Here is a 25641-nt window from a genome sequence, read left to right as displayed (position 1 = left end):
AGAGAGGTACGATGTGTTCAAACAACAGTGGACGCAGTGCAACATACTGCATGTTTTTTTTTAAATAGGATAATAGTATCTGGAATAGTATCTGGTTGTAAAACCACCTGGTGGAGCTAATAAAGCTTAATGTCTCATGTACAGCATTTGAGCTGTTGCCAGAAAACACCCCATTTTGCATCCTGGTCACTGCTTAGCGAAAATCTTTTTCCAATTAAGAATTTAAGTTGTGTACTCTTTATTCTTTTAGTAATTTTAAACTGTGTATTACAGCATGTTAAACATTAAACATTAAAAAGTCGGTATATTTTATAAAAGCAAGACTGCTCAGTTGTACAAAAGTGCACAACCTTCCACCTTCTTCATAAATAATTTAATTCTGCATAAATATTTTATGCATCAAAGTCTTTAACTTGGTAACTCACAGTGGGTTCTGGTTTTAACGTGCTTGTTCTAACATTATTAAGCTTATATTCTGTACTTCATAAAAACTTATAACATTTTATCCTTTTTTAAGAATACATAATAAGAGCACCATGTGCTGTTATAGTAAAAAGATAAATATTGTAGTGATTTAACATCTCTTGATAGTTATATTAATATGGAATTTTGTAACTAAGCAGCTAAAGTATCACAAGTGGACGTTTTGGAAACATTTTTGTAGTGTTAATGAGCACTGTAATGTAGCAAGCTGCACCTAGGCGGTTTAAAGCGCGACCAGAGCATTACTTTCAGATTGATTTTCATATAGCCGAATGCATAAAAATAGTCCTCTATTATAGCTTATTGTGAACATGATGTGTCTCTTTCAGGTTTACATGCGAATTGAGAAAATCTATATTCTGTCTTAATCCAAATGTCTGCAGCCAGTAATCAGTCAACAATTTAACTTGGTTAAAAAAAGTTTAAACTGTACTATATAGTACACCGCCTGAGTAGTATAAAGCGACACCTTTCGTCAAACTTTTGACAGGTACCACGCCCCCTTTTCCAGCCAATGGTCGTCCGCGGTGGTTGGCTGTCCCGCCCCCTTGCCAGCCAATGGCGTGTTGTTATTTGTGCATGTCCCACCCCCTCAGGAGCCAATGGTGTGGGTCGGAACTCCCGCCTCCCCCCGGCCGGTCGGTCCGGCGCCTCAGGGTCCCAAAGCCCCAAGGCGGCACATCCCTCGCTTTAGGTGTGTGAAAGTGTGTATTGGTTTGGAAGGGGACCATGTCTGCCGCGGGGTTGAGTGCGCTCTATTATAACCCTCGGAAATCGGGTAGTTACGGCGGTGCGGGGAGTCTGGTGCAGGCCGCGAGATCCCGGGGTTTGAGCGGCGCCAGCCGCGGCCGGGTGGTCGAGTGGTTGTCCGGCCAGGCTGCTTATACACTGCACAAGCCGTGTCTCAAAAGCAGCAGGGGTGTAAGCACACACACACACACACTGACTGCGTAAAGTCTCGTGGAAAGAATTCGCAGGACAAACACCATGTGAAATGTGAACCGCTTTATTTCAACAGGGGGTTTTCAAACACAGAAACAGCGCAGCAGCACTTTTTACACAAGTTACAGACTCCAGTTTGCAAGTATGTGAAATGTGAACCGCTTTATTTCAACAGGGGGTTTTCAAACACTGAAACAACGCAGCACACATGCGTTACCGGCACCTGTTTGCATTCAACAATTAAATGTTGGTGCGGAAAATTAGTTCGGTACGCGTAACCACCACCCCCACATTGCTGAGAAACTTTGCGGCATCTGAAAAAGCATTCATAACCCCCTTCCGCTCCCCGTGTCTAAAGCCATGCGATCCACACTGGGCGATCCGATCTAGCAGGGCAAAAAAATTTGCCTGCGTAATCAGCGGGATGGTGTTACCACAGGTTCTGTGCAAAACACGCTGTATTTTGGAATACACACTGTAGAACCCCCCAGGCTTCCTTTTCTGATCTGAAAACATCAGATCTGCAATAATTTCACTCAAGTTCTCGACATACACATCTATCTCTTTAACAAATTTAAGGACATTAGCATTCGACTCTTTGTTTTGCATATCAAGCTTTGTAGAGAGAAGTGTGTAAAGCACTCTTAGTAAGAATTCAGACGTATACATTCGAAATTCTTCATTCTTCGGACGATGGCACACCCGGGTCTGTAAAACAGAGTGAAATCTGTATTCACATTTTACATAGATCTTTTTTTTTGCATCTGTAAAAATAAGAATAGTGTTTCTTTTGCAACTCATCAAATGTCACGTCTACTAATTTTTCATCCAGCTGTTCAAGGGTGGCGTGTACATGCTCGTATGGGGAGCGGTCCTCAATTATATTTTTTAGCAACTGTTTTATGCACCGCTCAGTGTCATTTGTAATGGTGTACGAACCCAGACACCGGGCAGTGTACAGAACAGCCGATAAAATTCGGGCTAAACTGAGAGACTTATAAATTTCTGAAGCGGCAAACGTCACGTCTTCACACCCATCTGCGTAGCCGCCAGACAGGCATGTGTGACCCCGCTGCCCGGGATGGTCAATCAAACAGGCCGGACAGTCAGCAACCAGGACCCCCTTTAAACAGTGTTTGAAGATGCAATAAACTACGGCTTTCACAATCTGGGGCATAACATCGGGCTCATTAGGGACATGGGCATCAGCTTTATTAACATTTGGGCGAACACACAAGCATAGACACGAGACATTCACTTGTGCCGGTAGGCTGAAGATTGACCCGTCCACATCCTCTTTATTCTATCACACCCCCGCCGCTGTCACAGGGCGCAGAGGGCGGGGTCGGGTTTTGCTAAAAAGAAGACCAAGTATTAAAATGACATACGCTAAGCACCGATACAACAATTCCACGATCAGAAAAAATATTTTAGCCGCCTACCTCTTCACTTTGTAGAGTAGCGGACCCCGTTGTTTCTTCACACAAAGAAGCCATCTCAGCAGCTCCGCGGTGTCTGACAGCTCCAAGCACGCACTGCGACCCGGTCAGGCTGGAGCGTTTAAGAATATGCGCCAATGGTGTAACACGCCTACATAACACAAGACATTTTTCAATTGGTTGTGATGACCCCCCTGATTTATCGAGAGCGAAAAGTATTCACTTATCAGTTTATAAGTTTTAAAGTATTAACACACAACGCAAACACAAATGTTGTGTTTCACCAGAAAATAAATTTTAAACACGCGGGGTTGGTCTTAAAGTTTTTAAAATAACGTAATTAGACACAGTTTATTTTTAATAACACATTCGCGACAGCTTTTTCGAAAGTTTGAGATAAATTTCCACACAGCGCAAGCGTAAAAGTCTTTAAGGTATTAACAGGCAACAAATGATGGGGTGTTGTTCTTCATACTTTAACGGATTGGTCCTAAAGTTCTAAAATTGTTTCCCAGTAGAGATAATTTGTGATGTTATTGGAGACGGGCGGTGTGTGGGGGTTAGTTAAAGGCTCTGGAATGCAGAGTGGGGGGGGAACCCCAGGGAAAGTTTACAAACATTTTAAATTCATGTAAAGTTTTCTAATTTACAAGCACCACATGTATTTCACGCAAAAATGTTCTTAACAGCGCAGCGCGAAAAAATAAAACCTCAAAACGTCAAGCTTGGTTTGTGAACACATCCCTATAAAGAACAGATACATAATAAAAAACATTTTGCTTGATAATATTCTTAGCGGTCTGTTGGTGAATCAAACAAAGACACCGCGGCACATTTTCGCCACGTTTTAACAGCTATGAAATTTAGACACCGTTGTATGCCTTAAAATAATATAGATTTTAACATTATAATGGTCTAAAATGTTTTCTAAAATGTTTCTTAAAATAATTTCTACAGACCAGTACGTGCACCCCCAACGATACCTAAGATTAATGGTTTTATGGGGGGGCCATGTGTGTTTCTTAGAAGAGAATGTTTATCCGATTGAGTATAAGTACCAGCGGTTTAACAGGCGAAGTTTTGGCTGGATTCCAATTCTTACAGTCTCACGTTATCGCCTAACTCGTCAGAATGGATCACGCCGATCAATTACAACAGTCTGAAGATAGTCTATTTACAGACTTAACACTGTTCGACTTGATAGACGAAGACGAGGACTCCACGAATTTCAGCGGTATGTATATCTGGCTTATTGTGAGACAATTACAACGTCACGGTGCATGTCTCGTGTTAGCTATAGTTACAAAACGTTGTATAATATTTGTATACTAGGCAATATTGAATTATTATAATGGAATTACCGGGGAGTTGTTCCGTAATGTGGTCGTGACTGTGTGTATCCATTCATAAATAACTTAAGGCCCGAGGGTGTTGTAGCAGAACAGGATGGCGGTAACCGAGAACCGGTTGTACTGAACGATCTGAATCAGGTTGGTGGCGGTGCAGGGGCGAATAGAGACCCCTTAGTTTTCCTGGAGCGTATACGTAGTTATAACAGGTCTTATAATAATTTTAGAGCAACAGAGCACCACGAAGAATTTCGTTTTGTTAATCTCGACAGAAAAACCTCGTATGTACAGGCTATAGACGCTGTGCATGGTGCAGTCCAGAGAATATTGGATGAACTTTCTCCAAACATCGGGGCGAATGATTTTGTACAGCTGCGTTTGACTGCGGGTGGATTTAACAAACCCTTGTTCTCACGCAGGAGACACCCCGGAGAATTAAATGCTGCCGATTTTTTAAGCCACATCTCAGACCTCTTACAGAGCCACACAGAGGTTCTCACCGATGACAGCCTCCGATTAGTGGTGACGATAGTTAGGAATATGCAGGGGGGTGCCCGCCGAAGATTTAAATCCGTTCTGTACAGCCGGGTAATTCCTCAGAAAAAAGCGCACCTTATCGACTTACATTACACGGGCGGTAATCTGTGTTTCGCCGGGAGTGTGTACGGTTTGTTGAATGAAGGTTGTACCGATGGGGAAATGTTACAGGGCGCTAAACGAATGCACAAAGAGTTGGGTTTTCCAGAGAATCGGAAAATTAGTTTGTCAGACATTACCGCTTTTGAAAAACATTTAAAGGTGGTCATTAAAATTTTGTACCACGACCAGGGTGATTGGAAATATTTTACACAGGGCCCACACCACCAAATTCTAAAATACTTTTTGTTCTACTGGATGAAGAGCATTTTTATGGGGTTTTAAATATTAAAGCTTTTGTGGGGGCGGCGTATTTTTGCACTAACTGCCATGCGGCGTATAGCCACAAGAACGCACACGCCTGTGTTAAAGCTTGTGAAACCTGTTTAGATCCCCAGTGTTGCGAAATTGATGCTGAAATTCAGAATTGCCCGGCCTGTAAGGTCTTTTGTCGTAGCTCTCAGTGTTTGGCGAGACACTTGCGGAATGCTGCGATGGGTGTTAGTAAGTGTGAGTGCAGAGTCTTTTGTGAGAAATGTAGGGTTTATGACTTCGCAAGTCACAAATGTAAAGAGAAACTGTGCTCGCGTTGTAACAACGTGATCGACACCCCTGACACACATTTGTGCTACATACCGCCTTTGGACAACCCCAAAATTTCAAACAAGTACATTTTTTTCGACTTTGAATGCATGCAAGAAACAGGGACACACATACCAAATTACGTCCACGCCCTTCATATTGACAATAAACGAAGCTGGGAATTTTTGTGTAAGGATTTTGTGTGTAAATTTATCGATAGACGTTTCAAAAACCATACGTTCATATCGCACAATGGCAAGGGATATGACAATTACCTAGTGATCAGACAGTTGTTAGCTGAAAAGATGGACGTTGAACTAATTAATCAGGGTGGTAAGATAATGTGTATGACCGTAAAAGCTCTGAACATCAGATTTATCGATTCTTTAAACTTTCTGCCTATGAAATTAAGCAAACTGCCGGCCGCCATGGGGTTCCCCGGGTGTAAGGGTCATTTCCACACTTGATGAACACTTCAGAAAACCAAAATTATGTCGGACCGATGCCTCCGCCAGAACTTTACGGTGTTAACTACATGCTGCCGAGCGAGAAAGCCGAGTTTTTGGTTTGGTATGAAGAATGCAGGGGAAGTGTGTTTAACTTACAGAGAGAGTTGAAACGTTACTGCCAGTTGGATGTAGCAATTCTAAGAGAAGGCTGTATCAGGTTTCGGGACGAGGTCATGAATATGACCAGACAGACACGCGTGACTGAGTCAGGGGCCGCCTGCGTTGTCTGCATCGACCCCTTTCAGTTTGTGACCATCGCTAGTGTCTGCATGGCCATGTTCAGACTTATGTTTTTACAGGAAGAGACGATTGTGTTGCTACCCCATGACAATTACCACCGCCAGCAAAAACGATTTTCTACACCCAGCATTCAATGGCTTATGTACATCGAACACACAGAGCCCGTTACAATCCAACACCCGTTAACCACGAGTTCAAGGTTGGCCCATATTTTCTGGATGGTTATGCTGTAATTGACGGAGTGCCGACAGCCTTTGAGTTCAACGGTTGTTTTTTTCACGGTTGTAGCGTTTGTTATTGTGAAAATGATTTTAATCCGCTGACAAACACTACTTTTGGCTGGTTGTACAGAAAGACGATGGTTAAAATTAATTTTCTCAAAATTAGAGGTTTTAACGTGCGTGTTTTGTGGGAGTACGAGTTCAGAGACATGCTTGTTGAAAATGGGGACTTGGGTAAATTTCTAACAGCCGCGCAGTTACCAGAGCCTCTGCAACCGCTCGAGTCGCTTTTTGGGGGGAGAACAAATGCGATTTGTTTGCATTACACAGCGCAGCCCGGTGAAAAAATTCATTACTATGATTTCACCAGTCTGTATCCGTTTGTGAACAAAACTAAAAAATACCCACTGGGGCACCCCCGAATAATATATAACAACTTTGGAGATTTAAAACAGTATTTCGGTTTAGCGAAGGTGAAAGTTTACCCACCCAGACGTTTGTACTTTCCAGTTCTTCCAGCCAAAATTGACAAAAAACTGTTTTTCACACTGTGTCGTACGTGTGCTGAAACAAAACAGACCACCCCCTGTGAGCACGGTGATGAAGATCGCGCCTTGACTGGTGTCTGGTGCACCCCTGAATTACAGATGGCCTTAGATCTGGGGTATAGAGTGTGTAAAATTTACTAAATTTGGCATTTCGAAAAGGCCTCACACGATCTTTTTACCGACTACATCAAACTGCATCTGAAAGGGAAACAGGAAGCTTCGGGGTTTCCAGAGTGGTGTACAGATGTTGCGAAACAACAAAGATATATCAGCGAATATTATGAAAAAGAGGGTGTCCGGCTGGACCCTGGCAACATTAAAAAGAATCCGGCCAAAAAACAGCTTTCAAAAATTGCCTTGAACAGTTTGTGGGGCAAGTATGGACAAAGAGACAATTTGCCACAGACCACCATTGTGAGAAACCCCGATGAATTGTTCAGGTACTTATTTACGCCATATCATGAGGTGTCAGCCTGCGAGTTTATCGATGAAAACACAGCCTGTGTTATGTGGAAACACACTAAACACCACTATACGGGCCATTTAAACACTAACATTTTCATCGCTAGCTTTACAACCGCCTATGCCCGCTTGGAGTTATACAATCTGCTAAATGCTTTGCAAGGCCGCTGTCTGTACCACGACACAGATTCCGTTATCTTTGTGAGCCGGGAGGGTGAGTGGAATCCGGAACTGGGTGACTACTTGGGTGAGCTGACCAGCGAAATCGCTGCTGGACAACACATCACCGGGTTTGTGTCAACAGGACCCAAGTCGTACGGGTACAAACTGTCTGGAGGGAAAGCCTGTTTAAAGGTAAAAGGCATTATGCTCAATGTGAACAATTGTGAAAAAGTTAACTTTGAGAGTCTGCGGGACTTGGTTTTTGACTATGGCGTTAACCCTTATGCAGAGTGCCGGGAATTTAAACACATTTCTATTCAACAGCCGATGATCGTGCGTGTTAAAAAGGATTGGCGCATTGAGACCCGGACCTTAAAGAAAACCCAGAAGGTGGTGTACGACAAGCGGGTGCTGCAAGAAAATTTGACATCGTTGCCCTACGGATATTAACACGATGGATGTCAGGTTAAAACACCCTTTTTCATGCATTTTGTCCGGACCCTCGAATTGCGGTAAAAGTTATTTTATAAAACAGCTCTTGGAGAGCAGTGATACTGTTATGACTCGTAAACCCGAAAACATAGTCTGGTGTTACAGCTGCTGGCAACCTCTATATGCCGAGTTGCTTGTGAAATTTCCATACATTCAGTTTATAGAAGGACTACCGACGTCGTTTTCCGATGACCAGCTACTGCCGCTGGGTAGTGTAAATTTGATTATAGTTGATGATTTGATGGAGTCTGCGTGTGAAAATAATGAGATAGAAAAAGCTTTTACCAAATACGTACACCACCGAAACCTCAGCATCATGTATATCGTCCAAAATGTGTTTTGTCAAGGCCGGAAAAGTAGAACCATAGCGTTAAATACAAAGTACATGGTGCTGTTTAAAAACCCTAGAGATAAACTACAGATTACAACCCTGTCCCGGCAGATGTACCCCGGCAAAGCCAAATTTTTTTTGGAAGCGTTCGATGATGCTACAAAAAAAACTTTCGGTTACTTGTTGGTGGATTTAAATGCCGACACCCCAGATGACTATCGCTTGCGAACAGGTCTTTTCCCCCCAGATGTACCCACGGCTTATGTATTTAAAAAATCTAAAAGTCGGTGATCTCACAACCACAGACTCAGTCGAAAAAACACGTTTGGGGCGTCGTCATGTCTTCACGCGTTCGGAGAAACCTGACTCTCTTAAATTTTCTGGTAAAAGCCACCCCCAAGCAGCGGAAAGCTATTCTCTGCAGAGCTACAAATGATCTTGTACAAGCCATAGCTGAAATCGCCTTGAATACCTTGAAAGGGAACATACCGTTATCTGCTAAGCAGTTTGGGACCCTGAAGAGAAAGCGTAAGCTTATAAAGACTTTGAGTCGAAAGGGTCTTTCTCTTAAAAGAAAGAGACTCTTGGTGAACCAGTCTGGTGGTTTTATCGGGACCCTGTTGAGTATTGCAGTACCACTGATTACGGGGCTTCTACAACGTCAATAATGGAGCACGCTGAAAAAATGTACTTGGTACCTCAGAAACAGCTCGATCGACTCCGAGAGCGGTCTGGGTTCGAAAGCGATGTAAGAAAAATAACAGCCCGTCGGTTGGATGATGAAATGCGTGACATTCTTCAGAACTCGCATCTGGCCGAATATGAAAAAGTGAAATTGTACAGCCAGGTGTTACAACGGTATTTGACATTAGTACGCCAGGAGACTTCCGAAAAGGGGACTTTAACCGTTGTACTACCGGAAAATGCACCCACCGAACTATCACGCACGTTAGCACAACCGCCGTCATCGAGCGAGGCTGACTTTGGGTATATTTTGGACAGCGTGTCTCAGCGGTTCCGGAAAAATGTCGAGATATTGTTAAAGACCATGGCCCGCAATGAACCATTAATAGCCTGGAATGAAAAAGGGGAATTTGTGTACAAGGGGGCACCCGTTGAGGGCTCTCATGCAGCAGCAAGCAGTTGCTGTCGGTAAGAAGCCAAAAGGTTGGGATGTGTTCATGGAGGCTATGGCAGAAATCAACGTGCCGGGCACCTTGCTAGCCAACGCTGGTAACCGAGAGCTACTTGAAAAACTCAAGGCTGCCCCGCCGGGGTGTGCAGCGTCGGTCAAAACTTTAAAACAACCGGTAGAGTTGTCGACGGTCGATCCGGTCTCTAAGATAACCGCTGAAAGGAGACGATCATTAATACCTAGACCCACATGGTTGTCTTTGTAACATTTTTTCTCTGGGTATGTGTGTTTGTGTTAAATGACTTGAAATGTATATTAAAAAGCATGCGCAATATGGTTAAAAATGGTTTGGCTGTAACATATTAAAAAAAGCTTGAGCGCTATAACAGCGAATGTATAATAAAAATATTGTGTTGATTTTAATTCATGTTTTGTGTTCTTTTTAAATAATAACCACACAAACGTCGAAATGGTTCGATTTCATTTTTATTTTAGACGATCGATTAACATTTATGACATGTTTTAAATTGTCGTAAACACCCGCATAATTGAACATTCGTATTTTCAAAGGGCTTGAAAGGGCCCAGGGGTCTCCGTCTCACACGACGTCGGTTTTTCAGAAACATTTCCACCATGCGGTCATTCTGGATTGCATTCGTAGAATAAAGTTCTAAAATGTTTCTAAAAGATAAACCTTTACATCTATGGTATTGAAAAAAGACGCAATGTAGACCGCAGGTCACTGCAAAAGAATCTTGCAATTGTCTGTTGTTGTAAAATATGGAGTTAGCATTTCTGTTTAAGATATCAATAATGTTCTTGGGAAAGCAAAAAGGCTTCGGGTGAAAATCCGTAGGAGTCGAAAAATTCTGCGCCCTTGTCGTCGGGTAAGTAAATAGCCAGCCAGTGTTCACCGGGGCGGTCGTGTGGGTGAGTATTAACTATTAAACACAACGGGCGCCGCGCCAGTCTCTCGCGTGGTAGGGCATCACTGGGGAACACGCCTAGAAAACTGTCTCGGGTGTAGCGGTCTCGGGTTAGAATGTCTTCCAGCTGTTTGGTGTTCATCTTTATGTGCAGGTTGTGTGGCCTCCCGTGCTTTTTAGCTGAAGTCGTAAATGACTTGACGTCTCATATCCAGCTCTATCACGTTGTCGAACAGCGCGTACACAACCATGTTAACTGTAGTGGGTAGCGGTAGCGCGAAGCGTATTTCAGCTCTCAGATTACCCGTTTTGATAAGTGAATAATGTCCTGTGCACTCGCCGTCGGGGCTGAGGTTGAAAGCGAACAATGTGTAACCGCGCGCGTACTCCTCGCGGTCCACCAGAAGTGGTTTGTCTTTCAGATGCTTCCCGGCTGTTTCCACCAGATTAAAATATTCATGGACGCAATGTCCATTCTGGAAGTCTGGTTGAAGCGGTTTAGTGGGGATTTGTTCACCGTCCGCGTAGAGAGCCAGAAAGTTAACGTTGTAGTGTTTAAAATTGAAGGGGTTTTGGGTAAAACTGCCGCTGAATGCCGCGTTGTCCACAAACCCCAAAATGACCACTTTGGGTAACTGTCCGAGAAAGAGGTTTTCTTGGTTACACACATGGCTCCCTGCAGGCAGGCTGAAGACTTTCATCTGTACGCGGTCTATGGGGTATTTAGCGTTGGCCGTCAGGAGTGCTTCGGCGTGTCCCAGTCTGACCCCGGGTGACACTCTGACTCTTTTCACAAACAAAGATGCAGAGAGTACGCTCAGTTTGTGTTCTCCGGCGTTGTTCATTAAGCAGAAAGCATCTCTGTTGCGCGTGAGTTTTATTTTCAGGTCTACGCCATTCAGTAGTAGTTTGTCCTGAAAAAACAGGTCGGCGTGAATGTGACCCAGGAGCTCCAGTTTTCGGCTTTGCGTCGTGTATGATGCTCTTTTTCGGAACCCCTGATTGGGACCATCCAAAATTGTGGACTCGTGTTCCCCGGCTGTGTCTTTGTAAAAGAGCCCTGTTGAATACTGCGTCTTCAGCGTCTCTTCACTGTAGTTCAGGACAGACTCTATATTGGCTCTGTAAGAACAGCAGTTGTTGCTCTGGCTGATCAATCGGTCTCCTACGGTGATGTCAACCTGGCTGAAGATGGCAGCGATGGGGTAATTCACCAGGCTCACACGGGCTGCCGCATCAATGTCCCGACCGTCTGCTTCCGTTATTTTACAGGTCAAATAGAGCAGGGTGTTGTTTAAATCTAAATAATCTTCTCCGTTGCCTGCGACGTAGAACTCCAGAGGTGCGTTTTCCGTTAGGGCCGTGAGGGGTGGAACTTCTATGTAAAAGCTGTTCTCGATGCTTGTTTGGGTAGGCGCTAATTGAAATATGTCCAGCTCCGACTTGGCGCATTCTGCAGACCCGCCGTGAACAAAAGCCAAGTTTAAAATATGTCTCGTTTCGTGTCTCGTTGATTGCGGTGTGTCACGCTCTTCTTGGTCGACCTGAAGCTTTTTTGAGTTGCCTGTCTGCGCTTAGCCGTTCTTTTATCAGGTTTCGGCGGCCCCCGACGGTGAGATGAAGACGTCTGTCTTTTTCTCTTGACACCCCTGCGGATGTATGCTAGACCCGAACCTTCCTGCTGATGTGCAGCCACCTTAGACATGACCGCGCTTGTAACGTTGCCGACCACGTCTTTGGCAATGTTTTTAGCTGCCGATGCCATGTGCGGCTTAGCTATTTCAAACCCGCGTTTCAGAAAAGGCACGGCTTTTCTAAATAGCGCTCTGAAAATACCCCCGATACCAGCGCCGTACTGAACCGGTAGCCCTGAGAATCCTGGTAATCCATAACCAGCCTGTTGTTTGTAGTAGTGCGTATACAAAGAAGGATCCCCGTAGCTCTTGATGACAGTCATCCTTTTAGATGTTTGTCGCTTTCACAGGTCTGAAATGCAGCTTGACGATGACCTTTCCAAATGCAAATGACACATGTTCGTTTTGATCCGTCTTTATTTCAATAGTGATGTTGTTAAAATGGTCGATGCTCACCGGCACGTAATGGGGTTTGTCGTACAATACTGTGACGAATTCATCATCCACGCCTCTGAAGGGCACACAACGCAAAAGCGGTGCGTAGACGTCGCCTATTAACTGGTGTTCTATGATATCGGTGTATATATACATGGTGTTAAATCCGCCAGTCATATCGACGGGGTGCGGTGATTTTACACCCGCGACACCCAAATTGAAACCCAACATCCTCGCCAGGCGGTTACGCACCTGCATAACAAACCGTTTATCACTAACAATCCTTACCGACCGGCTAATGGGGTTGTATTTAAGACTTACAGCCGTTAACTTGGATTTTTCAGCAGTCCGTTTCATTTCATGCAAGAGCTGCTCGATGTTGCCGTAGTACCCTCTCGGTAAGGTACAGGTCCAGATAGTCTTGAGCTCCTCGCTGACGAACAGAAAAACTTCGTCTTCATCAAAAGTGTTTAGTGTATGCGGATAGTGCAGTTGACCAGGCCCACTTCCCAGCCTCCGTCCAGATCAATCGCCTTTGCCAGATGCTCTGTGAAGCACGCGTTAGTGTTCTTTGGAAACATCTTTGAGGATGAATTACTAGCCAGCGTCACATAGAAACCATTGGGGTTCATTTTTCACCACCTCTATATGTCTCGGTCCTCGGAAGCCTTCACCCAACTATTGAATTTATCGCTCCAGCCGCGCCACTTTACCAAAAGCTGTTTGTTTTTGCCACGACCCCTGGCTGCTAAAATCGTTTGGATGCGGTAGACGTTCTCAACATCTGGGTTTATCTTCTGTAGCTCTTCGGCATAGAAGGAGCCCTTAATGTCGTCGCCTGCGTAGTCCTGCAGTTTGTAATAGGGTCTCAGAGCTGCGGTCCGCTCTTTGACAATGAAAATTTCATCTGTGAAGGTCTGTTCATATCCCTTCTCAAACACTCCCTTTATTTTGGACACCCGCACGCGATCACCCACATTAAATGAAAACTTTGACGGTTTTCTCTTAAAGTGCTCGTCATAGACTGTTCTCCACACCTCAAGGGAGGTGTCGGACGTAACAGAAGCCGGGATTCGTTTAATAGTCGTGTGGTAACTATGGTTATAAGCGTAAATAAGATCTGAAAGGACGTCGATATATCGAAAGGTGTTTTTGTGTGTCAGGTACCTCCACATTTTTGTTTTAACAGTTCTGTTAAACCTCTCGACCATGCTAGCCTTCACATCGCTGGCCGTAACGAAATGTTCAATATTCTCATGTTTGAGAAAATTTTGGAAGGTCCTGTTAAGAAATTCTTTACCCTCGTATGTTTGTAGCTTTTTAGGAGCACGCCCCTCTTGCAGTATATTTCGGAAGGCGCCTGTCACGGCCCCTCCAGTCTTGGTTTTCAGCAGCACGGCCCAAGCGTATTTAGACAGCATGTCTATACACATTAAGATGTAACAGAAACAGTCGTTGAACTCGCGGTGTTCTCTCATGTCCACCAAGTCGGCCTGCCACTGCCAGTCCATTTCGGACACCAGCGTCCTGTTTCTCTTCAAATGTACGCGCGCCGGCTTGTGCAGCGTATAAGCAGCCTGGCCGGACAACCACTCGACCACTCGGCCGCGGCTGGCGCTGCTCACACCCCGGGATCTCGCGGCCCGCACCCGACTCCCCGCTCCGCCGTAACTACCCGATTTCCGAGGGTTATAATAGAGCGCACTCAACCCCGCGGCAGACATGGTCCCCTTCCAAACCAATACACACTTTCACACACCTAAAGCGAGGGATGCGCCGCCTTGGGGCTTTGGGACCCTGAGGCGCCAGACCGACCGGCCGGGGGGGAGGCGGGAGTTCTGACCCACACCATTGGCTCCTGAGGGGGCGGGACATGCACAAATAACAACACGCCATTGGCTGGCAAGGGGGCGGGACAGCCAACCACCGCGGACGACCATTGGCTGGAAAAGGGGGCGTGGTACCTGTCAAAAGTTTGACGAAAGGTGTCGCTTTATACTACTCGCCTGCAATTGAACCCGGTCCGTCAGCGTCATTCAAAAGGGAAACAGCTGGATGAATTATTCTACGTGATGGTTTTGTGTTTAAGGATTTCTTCATGGAAATCTTAAATTAAACGAGGGAGTGGGGAAGGGTTATTTTTTACAATTGCCAGTAATCAGGGAACAGCTTATCAACACGATCGGCAAACATTTTTTTTATTTTTAAAAACAAAATAAAAAATAAGATACAATGATGTGTTCTTGCCTAACTTAAAAATTGCATGACTTTAAAAGCTGTAAAAAACTGGTATAGATAGTTAAAAACCACTTTTTATGCGCGAAAAATGGGTGATTTTTCTTCCTCGTGATCAGCTTAGAATCTTTGTGTATGCTGTAAGATTTTTACTTTCTAATTAAACATTTTAAATACTTGAATTTCACAAACGCAACGCATGTCTCATACAGAAAAAATTACACTCTCTTCTCTTCCTGTTGTTAAGGACAGATCAGCAGGACTTTTTTCCCATTCAGAGGCTGTGAACATACCACACCGCCACTGCCCTATGTCAGAGTGGGGGGCGGCACTGAGAGAGGGAGGAGGAGCAGCACAACGTTAGCGAGCTTTCTAAAGTGTGGAGTGTGAATGGCACCAATCGCGTCTGCATTTATCACTTAGTTTTTAAAAATAAACAATGCTAATCGCCATCTTTGTCTTCTAAGTCCCTTAATTAACTATAAAACGGATATTTCTGGTCCTGAAATCTGACTGGCTGACACGCTTTCGAAGCTGTGCTATATTCTCTGATATATACACACCCCGGAAGGAATTTTGACATTAACTGTGTGATAAAGAAATATCAATGCGCTGACCGATAAATAACGGTCAATCAAATCAATCGCATAGGCTTTTAAAGATGACTTCTTAGCGTAGATAAGAAAACTTAGATTCTCAGGTATTTGATACATGTATCTTCTTCTGCTGTCTTTGTTGTGCTCTTGAGGATCCTTGTGATTTTTTGTGCTCTCGTTGAATGACAGTGTCACGTAGTTTAAATCATTTTTAAATCAAACGCTCGGTTAGAAGCAAGGGAGATTATGTTGATTATAGTTATAGAGAGAGTTCGCTACGGCGTTATTGGAAATCCAATTTTAATGACAAAGCGCTGGAGTGATATCCAGTGAGACCAGCACCAGTGGAAGCACTCCTGTAGCGAAAAAGAAAATGCCTGACGAACTAGGGATTGGACAGTTTTTCAGTGCTTGTATGATCGATGGAAATGTTCAAATAAATGCGCTAAAGAAATAAACAAAAAACAAGTCATTTATTCTTTTATCATATTGGCTAGCTCATGTCCTCTCTTTGCTAGTTAGTTGCTTGTGGCTGTGTTTCTGCGTTGCGAAGCAATGAGGGACTATGTTCTCAGGTGGAGGAACGTAAATGGCTTAATTTTCATCTTTAATAATTTTTTTTTATTTAAATTCATTCTATACAGCAATTGCATATTTGGGGACCATTTTATAAAAAACAATAAGGCACTCGAGGCCTGTGCTATATCGTGAATATAGTCACAGTTAAAAGGGTTGCCGGCCCTCCGCTTCGCGTTGTGCCTAAAAACGCCTTTTAACTGTGACTATATTCACGATATAGCAAGGCCTTGAGTGCCTTATTGCTTAATTAAGCATAGCTTTCTCACCATTTAGATTTCTTTTTCATGCCATTGTTAAACAAAGCAGGAGCTTATTGTACTTCCTAATGGCATCACACGTGGAAAGATTAGAATGCAATCGTTTTCATTTTTAAAAACAAAATTTAGCAAAGTGTCCTCAGAACTATTCTCAGTTGTATTTCTGAATGTTATGGCACACTTAGTTCAACGTTTTAAATACATCTAAATAAGAAAGCCAAGTGTGAACATAAATGATTAGTAGTAATCAATAAGATGAAAATTAGCACAAATAAATTGTTGCACTTTTTTCGCATCTTGTAAAAATATTAATTTACAAATCATTGTTCAAATGTATGTTAAATCTGACTATCAGATAATAAGTAATCTACAAAATGAATAAAGAAACAATATGGTAAAATATAATTTAAAATGGTTTACTATCAACAATTAAAAAGCACCAAATGTCTCAGAGGCTCTCTGAACTACAAATCTTTGAACTACAAAGATGACTAAGATATCCATCCATTTTTAATGATGGTATAGTGATTAGTTTTGCTATCTTGCCATACTTAGGCCCTAGGTTCAATTCCTGAGGTATTGTATGTGTGGAGTTTGCATGTTCTCTCTGGGTTCATGTGGGTTTTCTTCAGGTAATCTAATTTCCTCTTGCAGTCCAAAACATACTGGTAGGTTAATTGGCTTATTGGAATACTGACCCTGGTTTTAGTGTGTGTTTGTATCTGTTTGTCTGCCCTGTGATGGACTGATACTATGTCCAGGGTGTATTCTGCCTTGCATCCGTTTCTCGCTGGTTTAGACTCCAGATACTCTGTAAAAGATGAAGAGATTAGAAAATGGATGGAACTAAAGGCACTGTGTAACTACTATATACACAGTAATAGAAGCCCACTATGAAATGGCAGGATCTCACTGAGGAAAAATTATTTTAGAATTTAAGGAGTCAGCCTTTCCAATTCTCTGGATCTAATCAGTGTAACTACCTATTTTCTGTGCTTTCCCTATCCTGCTTGATTTATAATTATTCTGAAAATCTTCATCTTGAAATGGATCATTTATAAATAGCTGTTTTCACTGTTTACATCTTGCACCAACTCTGTGAAAAAATATACACTGAGCTCAACCTGACAAATGCTAAGTCCTTAGTTCATCCTGCTACCAGCATTGAATAAAAAATCTTTAGATTTCTATATTTATGTCTATATTTAGTAGTTCCATTAGTGACAAAGGCTAAATTACTTTCTTGGAAAAATGAATTTTATGTGTTGCAAAAAAATGAGTTGCTTTAACAAAATATATTTACAAATGCTTTCCCCTGGCAATCTAGCTGAATGTCCAATTGTTTGAGAAGCCTTCCATGAAACCATGTTTGCTATTAATTCATATAAGGGCTCTCTTACTGAATTGCTCTGTTTTTCATGTGTGCTAATTTTCTGACTCTCTATCCTATCAAACCTTCATAGTCTCCCTACCAGAAACCTGATTATTCAAGCCCCTAACTCTCTGCCAAATCTGCTTCAGGTTCACATGTTCTTTTGTAACACCTTTCTGTGATTTTTTGTTTTTCTAAGCCTTTGCAAGCGTTCCTGCATCCCTCTTCTGCACTGTCTGGTCATGGCTTTTTTCTGTTTGGTTATTTCAAGGTAACACCTGCTCCAATTCTAAAACTTTTTGCTCATGGACATTTTTGTATTTTTACATTTATTTACATCTCTAATTAAATAGCCATGTTCACCCAAAACAATCTAGAAAAAGAGCATTTTCATAGAGTAAATACTTTGTGTTTACATATAATAAGTGATTAGATTTATGAACAATCTAATTTCTTATTAGTTTATATAGTGAAATTTACAGCATTAGTTCTGCTTGTCATAGATGTTCAAGAAAGGGGGTGAATTAAGCAATGTCAAGTGCAATAATTCGCTGATCAGTAATAACAGCTTAAAAATCAAATAAAAATGTATTAATCAAAAGCACAACAATACAACGTTGAGCAGTAATTGCTGACAATGAAATGTCTTTTGTGCGGGGGGGGGGGGGGGTCACAAAATTAAAAGTTAAATAACAATAGCACAATAAAAATGGAATAAAATGAAAATAAACTCTATATAAATAGAACTGTTAATACAGATGCAGCCATTCAAAATGCGCGGTACAAACCCGCGGTACGGTAAACTACCCACAAGCCACCGCGGGGCACCGCGGTAAGTGATTGGCTGGCCAAAATGACCGACAGGGGCACTCGTGGTGCATTGGTTGGTAGTGAAAAGATATAATCATTTAATGTCTTTACTGTGCACATTTTAATCCGCTTAGTTTTGAATATTTATATGGACTTTTACCACTAAAGGGAAATTTTAGTAGCTGAGCATAAAAAGAAGAGGAGCATAATGCATCTGAAGGTCATAAACGATATTAATTTAGGAACATAAACATTACTGTATGTAAACTGTACTGTGTATGGCTGGTCTTGGTAGTTTAAAGAAAAAATACACACCAGTCTTCCATTTCTCCCTAAACATTTTAAGCATGAAAGTTTTATGAAACGGTACCCAAATATGCGATTGCTGTATAGAATGAATTTTAATTTTAAAAAATTAACAACATGTTGTTGTTAAGTGTGAATTTGTACCTGTTTCCCTGAGGTCTGACTTTTTTTCTGGAAAACCATAACTCTGGTTGATTGACTGTCAGCGCCCAGGTCTGACAGTGCTGCTCCAGCAGTGCCAGGTTCTGCCGCAGCCTCTGTTCTGTGGGCGACAGCGGGACCAGGTCGTCTGCAAAGAGCAGGAACTCGATTTCTGTAATTAATGCAGATCAGTAAATCAAGGGACAAAACAATTATTGCGCCCGGCTCCTCAATGGGCTTTGACGTGCTAATGCGTTGGTTTAACAGTCCGGGTGTGGCAAGCCTCTAATGTCTCCCGACTTCGGCAAAAGGAACCTGCCTTTCATTGGACGGGAAAGCAAGAGCCGACCGCTACGCCGCCCTCGTGTTTTGAAATCTTGTGACTTTTGAAATTTACTGGGGGTGGACCACGTCTGTAAATTTCGATGGGTCCAGAGGCAAAAGTGCCTTGCCTTGCAATCTCCGGGAAACCATTAGTAGCATGGTGAATTGGAGATTCTCAACCCTTACTTCGTGTGACTGGAAAAGAATTCGTGATCGGGTCAACGAAATGCTTCGTAGAAGGAGGCGCTCTTTTCCTCTAGTCTAACAGTCTGTCCACAAACAAAACATTCCTGTTAGACAAGAGGAATGTAAAAAAACAATTACTTTTTGTCAATGAAAACCGGTGTGTGTGTCTCTCTCTGCTGGATGTCCCTCTCACTCTCTGCTGAATGAATAAAAGCATTTTATTAAAAACGCGTTTGCGTTTGTCTGGTATTTACTTTGGTCCTTTTAACTGTTTTTCCATCTACTGTATTGCTTTGAGATGCCACTTTTAAAGGTGATATGTAAAATAATGTTTTTTATTATTGTTATAGAGAAACATGATCAGATTTTCCCCGGTTCAGAAAAAAAGATCTAAAGTATACTTGTTTGTCACTCTTCTCATCCCCTCTTTGCAAAATGGCTTTTGAATAGAGAGTGAAGAGTCACATGAAGAGAGAGGTGAAACAGCCCTACACAGCCCTGTCGCAGTACACGAATATAATTATATCTTATTAATTTCTTTAGATACGCGATTCTTTTAATACAGTCTTTGCTGTGCTCTTGAGGATCCTTGTGAAATTTCGAGCTCTGGTTGAATGATAAGTGTCGCAGTTTAAATAATTTTCATAGTTGGAAATTATGAAACGCTCTATTAAAAGCAAGGGAGTTTTTGTGTCCATTACAGTAAAAGAAAATGCCTGACAGAGTAGGGCTTGGACAGATTCAGATGTTTACAAAGACGGTTACAAAGAATGTGGACCAGGGCAATACTTTGAGTTTACAGCTTGTCCAAGGTCATTCATTATTAATACTATTAGTAATATCTTCGTTAAAGACTTTGATGGCGACAGCTCAAACATGAGAGGTTGAGCTTTATTAGCTCCACCTTGCGAAAATTCCGAATACTATTATTTTGCTTGCGGTATTATAAGAGAATTTACGGTAACTTGCGGTAGACTGCGTAAAGCGCACTGCAAAATAATGCGGTATCGCCCGCGCATTTTGAATGGCTGCATCTGTATGTTAAAAGGCAAATGAAAATTTAGGACATTAAAGTGTTAAAAGAAGGAAGTCCATGAAGTGAAACACATAGGCAGTGGCAAGGCTTAAAGCAGAGAAAATAAACTGGGTGAAAACACCTGCTTAATCACCCAATAGAAATATTATGCTTTTCACTGAAACACTATTTGGAAAACGGCAAAACCAAGGATACTTTTGCAAGGCACTCTTTATCTGTAGCTCTGATTTGCGTGTGTGGAACAGCGGGAGGCGAGACTCGGCAGGGGTGTGGGGGGCAGGGTTATATGAATGAAACATCGTTCAGGTTTCATAACTATAAAAAAGTTAAGCCTTTCTTGAGTTTAAATGAGAGACAAAGGGTACCTTTTGATAGGTCACATACTGCTTGCAAAGTAGCTTATTTTGAGAAACAGCAAATTATTGCTTGACGAATTTAAAATCTGTACTGTAGTTCAAGTTCAAGTTTATTGTCATTATACTCATATACAGGCATATGGTATAATGAAATGCTATTTAGCTAGCTCTCGGACGATAAGTAGTACACAGAAAAAACAACAACAACAACAATACAATTGTATAACAAAAGAAAGAGACAACAGGCAGTGTGCAAAAACAACAACAGGCAATGTGCAAAAAAACAGAAAGGTAACAGGTAATGTGCAAAAACAACATCAGATGTGCAAAAACATGCATCAAAAGAATGAAATAAAGGGATAGAAATTATGGAGAGTGAGCTTTTTGAAATGTAAGGTAGAGGTAGATTTCAATGTGTGTTTGAGTTTTTGGTAAGAAAGAAGGCGCTGTGAGGTTCAAATCATAGGTGAGAGGTGAGGTGAGAGTGAGAGAGGCTGGGAGTTTAATAGTTTGATAGTGCGGTAGTCCGGGCCCGAATCCTCAGGTACCGTTTTCCAAATGGTAGAGGGTCATACAGTCTGTAGCTGGGGTGTGGGGGGTCTTTGATGATGCTTAGAGCTTTCCTCAAGCACCGTCTGTCATAAATGTCCTGTATAGATGGGAGGCCAACCCCAGTGATGGACTGGGCAGTTTTCATCACCCGCTGTAGGGCTTTGCGGTCAGCAGTACTGCAGTTGCCATACCACACTGTGATGCAGCCTGTCAGTGTGCTTTCTGTAGTGCATCTGTAAATGTTAGTGAGGATCTGGGGACATATCTTAGCCTTCTTCAACCGTCTTATGAAGTACAGGCACTGTTGTGCTTTCTTGATAGCTTTATTTAATTGAACAGAAAGTCATTTTACAACTTGCTTACTTTGTTAAGCAGAGTTTGTGTTAAGCACAGTTCACACACTTTTGTCTGTCGGGGAGCGGGAGCCTATTCCAGAGACATTTTCATTGTCGATAACTGTGCGGGTAGAACATATAGATTCCAAAACACTCTAGAGCAGCAGAAGTGAGCAATTACCTGCTTAAAAATTAATGTATGAATGCGTTCCCATGTTATGTACTCTACATTTGTCTATTTTGCACCATGACAGGAGACTACATATTGTATTCATATTGCTGTTGCTGCAGGGCTTCAAGCTTTAAATCGCCTACTTACTTTTTCGACTAGTTTGCAGATGTAGGGGTTTTGTGCATGTACTGGGACAATTATTAATTGTAGCAGTACATCACAAAATGATTCTACAATGGCTATTAGAAAATTGACCTTGCAGAACAACTCAGCAACGCATACACACGGATACTCATACACGAGAATACATTTATTAGTATAGATGCTGCCATTCGCTGTAGCCAAAGGGCCTTGCAGATCAGAAAATCAAGGAACAAAACAATTCTCGCGCCCGGCTCCTCAATAGAATCGCTTTAACCTGCTAATTCGCCAAGCACATTTCCTGGCCTATTGTGTTTTAAAGAAGATGGGCGTTTTTTTAAATGCATTTCAGAAAGGTATAATCTATACTGAAAAGCTGTATTTATTCAATACCACTTGATAGTTACATTAATGGAGATAAGAATTCAAGTTGATACTGTTAAGACTTTTAATTTTTTTAAACTGTATTACAGCATCACAATGCACAATGCAACATAAATCGCTACCTTTGTCTTCTGCATAATAATGTTCACCTCTCTGTCCAGCAAATTAACAATAGTAATAATAATGAACTTTATTGTATATACAGATGCAGCCATTCAAAACGGGTGGGGTATTTCGCGGTATACCACGGTGGGCGTGTCACATCAAAATGCGGTATCACGAGGTGCATCGCGTCATTTGACCTCATGCCGGAAAGTATCTGGAATCACCTTGTAAAACCGCCAGGAGGAGCCAATAAAGCTTAACCTCTCATATACAGCATTTGAGCTTTTAAATTTAAACTGTGTATTACAGCATGTTAATCATCAGTCATTAAAAAGTTGGTATATTTTATGAAAGCAAGATTGCTCAGTTGGACAAAAGTACACAACCTACCTTTATCATAAATATTTTAATTATGCAGAAATATTTTATGCATCAAAGCCTTTACCGAAGATATTACTAATAGTATTAATAATGAATGACTTTGGACAAGCTGTAAACTCAAAGTATTACGCTGGTCCACATTCTTTCTAACCGTCATTTTAAACGAAAATACTTTTATTTTTTTCTTTGACAAACACCACAGCATTTCATTGATCTAACTAACGAGGACAGGACATTAGCTAGCCAATACGATAAAGGAATGACTTTTTTTGCTCATTTCTTTAGCACATTTGTACAAGCACTTGGAATCTGTCCAAGCCCTACTTTGTCAGGCATTTTCTTTTACTGTAACGGATATAAAAACTCCTTTGCTTTTAAGAGAGTGTTTCATAATTTCTAACTACGAAAATTATTTAAACTGCAACACTTATCATTCAACCAGAACTCAAAATATCACAAGGATCCTCAAGAGCACAGCAAAGACTGTATTAAAAGATACTTGTATCAGATACATGAGAATCCAAACTTTTTTATCTACGCTTTCTTTTCCGTATACCAGATATTATGGAACCACTTCAGAAGGGTGTCAGCCAGTCAGATTCCAGGAATCGGTACTTTAAAGAAAAAATAGACACCAGTATTCCATTTCTCCCTAAACATTTTAAGCATCGAAGTCTTTAACTAACATGTGAAATAGCGTGTAAAAAAGTGGTAGTTTTAAGCTTTTCTGCTAATATAATATGGAATCGCGTATCTAAAGAAATTAATAACGATATAATTATATTCATGTACTGCGACAAGGCTGTGTAGGGCTGTTTCACCTCTCTTGTCATGTGACATCCCTAGTAGCCCACTGGTCTATGTGCCTGACTAATAACCTACAGGTTGTGTGTTCAAATCTAGCTGGCACCATGACTTTTCTTTTAACAAACATTTCTTTGAAAAAATAGAATAGCAATATTATGGACAATTAATTGACTTTTATATTTCTAGATATCACAACATGATCGAATTTAAGTCATTTTTAATAACAATGAATAGTCACCTTCTTTCCTTCTGACAACTGTCCCTGCTTCTGCTTCCTGCTTCTATCGTGTGTGTGGGGGGGGGGGATCCCTTTAGATCTCCCTTCAGATTTAAAAGGTTATTAATCATATCTTCGGTGTCGCATCTTACCAGTGTAGCTGATCTTTTGCTACCTGGGTAAACTATCACAAAGCTTTAGAGAACTTAACATTTCTATTATCAACAAATTGTAAATACGACCTTTACATTGGCGTTATTAATTTTTCACTTGGGTGTATGGAGGATTGTCAGCTGTCACTGACAGTAGACCCCCCCTCTTAGGCTGCGCACATGATCTTTTACAGTTTTATAGAGAAATGGAGGCTGTACAGTATGCGTTACAATATAAACATTTATATTGATTTAAATCGCAAACGCTTGTTTAATTATATGTGTTTTTTTAATCATAATCAGACAAATGCAACATAAATTGATATCTTTGTCTTCTAAGTATCTTAATAAACTTTCAGCATAGCTTTCTCCCCATTTAGATTTATTTTTCTTGGTATTTTGGGATCAAACGTGGAAAGATTAGATTGTAATCATTTTTATTTTTTAAATACATTTTAGAAAAGTGTAATCTATACTAAAAAGCTGTACACCACTTGCTATATAGATACATATTGTAATCGGGTTCGGATAGGACGGACACAAGAACTCAGAGTTGCGGAGTTAAAGCAATTTAAAGCCTTTATTTTTCTTCTCCGTCACCACCTGCCAGCCCGGCTCTCCCGCACCCCTGACCAGAGACAGACAGTCCCTGCCCGGCAACAGCGCAAGCCATCACACCGCCCGCGGGCCCGAGAGAGAGGAGAGAGAGAGAGAGAGAGAGAGAGAGAGAGAGAGAGAGAGAGAGAGAGAGAGAGAGAGAGAGAGAGAGAGAGAGAGAGAGAGTAACACCCTGGGGTGCAGAAGCAGGGAACTATTTACAAGGAAAATGATTATCTCCCCAGACTGTACGCCCGCTTCACTGTGGGACAGCCGCACTGGTCAGCTGCCTTCCTAAACCCCGCCCTGACCACTTTCACTCCTGTTTTGTCCCTCCCCGTGCACCCCAGCCGGGTGCCCTTCGGCCTCTGCCCTGGGCGAATGCGCTGCAATATGTTTAGATATTTAGACCCGGCGCGGCACTGAGAGAGCGTCTGCATTTATAACTTAGTTTTTAAAATTAGTCAAGCAATATGAAGCATCTCTTTTTACTTTTAAGTCCCTTAATTATCATTAAGCACAGCTTTCTCACCACTTAGACTACTTTTTGATACCATCCTTACACAAAGCAGAAACTTCTTGTATTTTTCGATGACATACAAGTGGAAAGATTACAGATTTTAATCGTCTTTTTTCTGAACCAGGGAAAATCTGATTATGTTTCTCTATAACAATAATAAAAAACTTTATTTTACATATCACCTTTAAAAGTGGCATCTCAAAACAATACAGTAGATGTAAACCACAGATTACAAAGTAAATACCCAGACAAATGCAAACGCGTTTTTAATAAAATGCTTTTATTCATTCAGCAGAGAGAGAGCGTAAAACCTGGGTGTAACAGCTGTTCCTTTTTCTGATCACTCGCTCTCTGGATAAACGTCTCACCTGTCCTGTTCTTTGTTTTCCTAATTTGCCGATTATGCCTTCTGCGATCCACTCCTGCCCTCACACCTAAAGAAGACTATTTTAAATTTCTTTGTGCGGTCCATAGTGCAATTAACCCTTGCTAATACATTTGCGGTCTTTTCGAAGTACGTGCTGTTCTTTGACAAAACAAGGCTCGCCAGATAA

At 41.8% G+C, this 25641-nt stretch overlaps 1 protein-coding gene across 2 annotated transcripts in view; it reads left to right on the top strand.

Annotated features, from left to right (window-relative positions):
• Positions 1–25641, top strand: part of LOC148830748 (ATP-binding cassette sub-family C member 1-like) — a 291300-nt gene that overhangs the window by 250677 nt on the left and 14982 nt on the right. The gene's annotated exons all lie outside the window — the stretch shown is intronic.

This window comes from Atractosteus spatula, chromosome 7, assembly GCF_055471065.1.
Source record: "Atractosteus spatula isolate fAtrSpa1 chromosome 7, fAtrSpa1.hap1, whole genome shotgun sequence".
NCBI lineage: Eukaryota > Metazoa > Chordata > Actinopteri > Semionotiformes > Lepisosteidae > Atractosteus > Atractosteus spatula.
The sequence above is the reverse complement of the archived record's forward strand: the minus strand, read 5'-3'. Positions and strand labels throughout refer to the sequence as shown.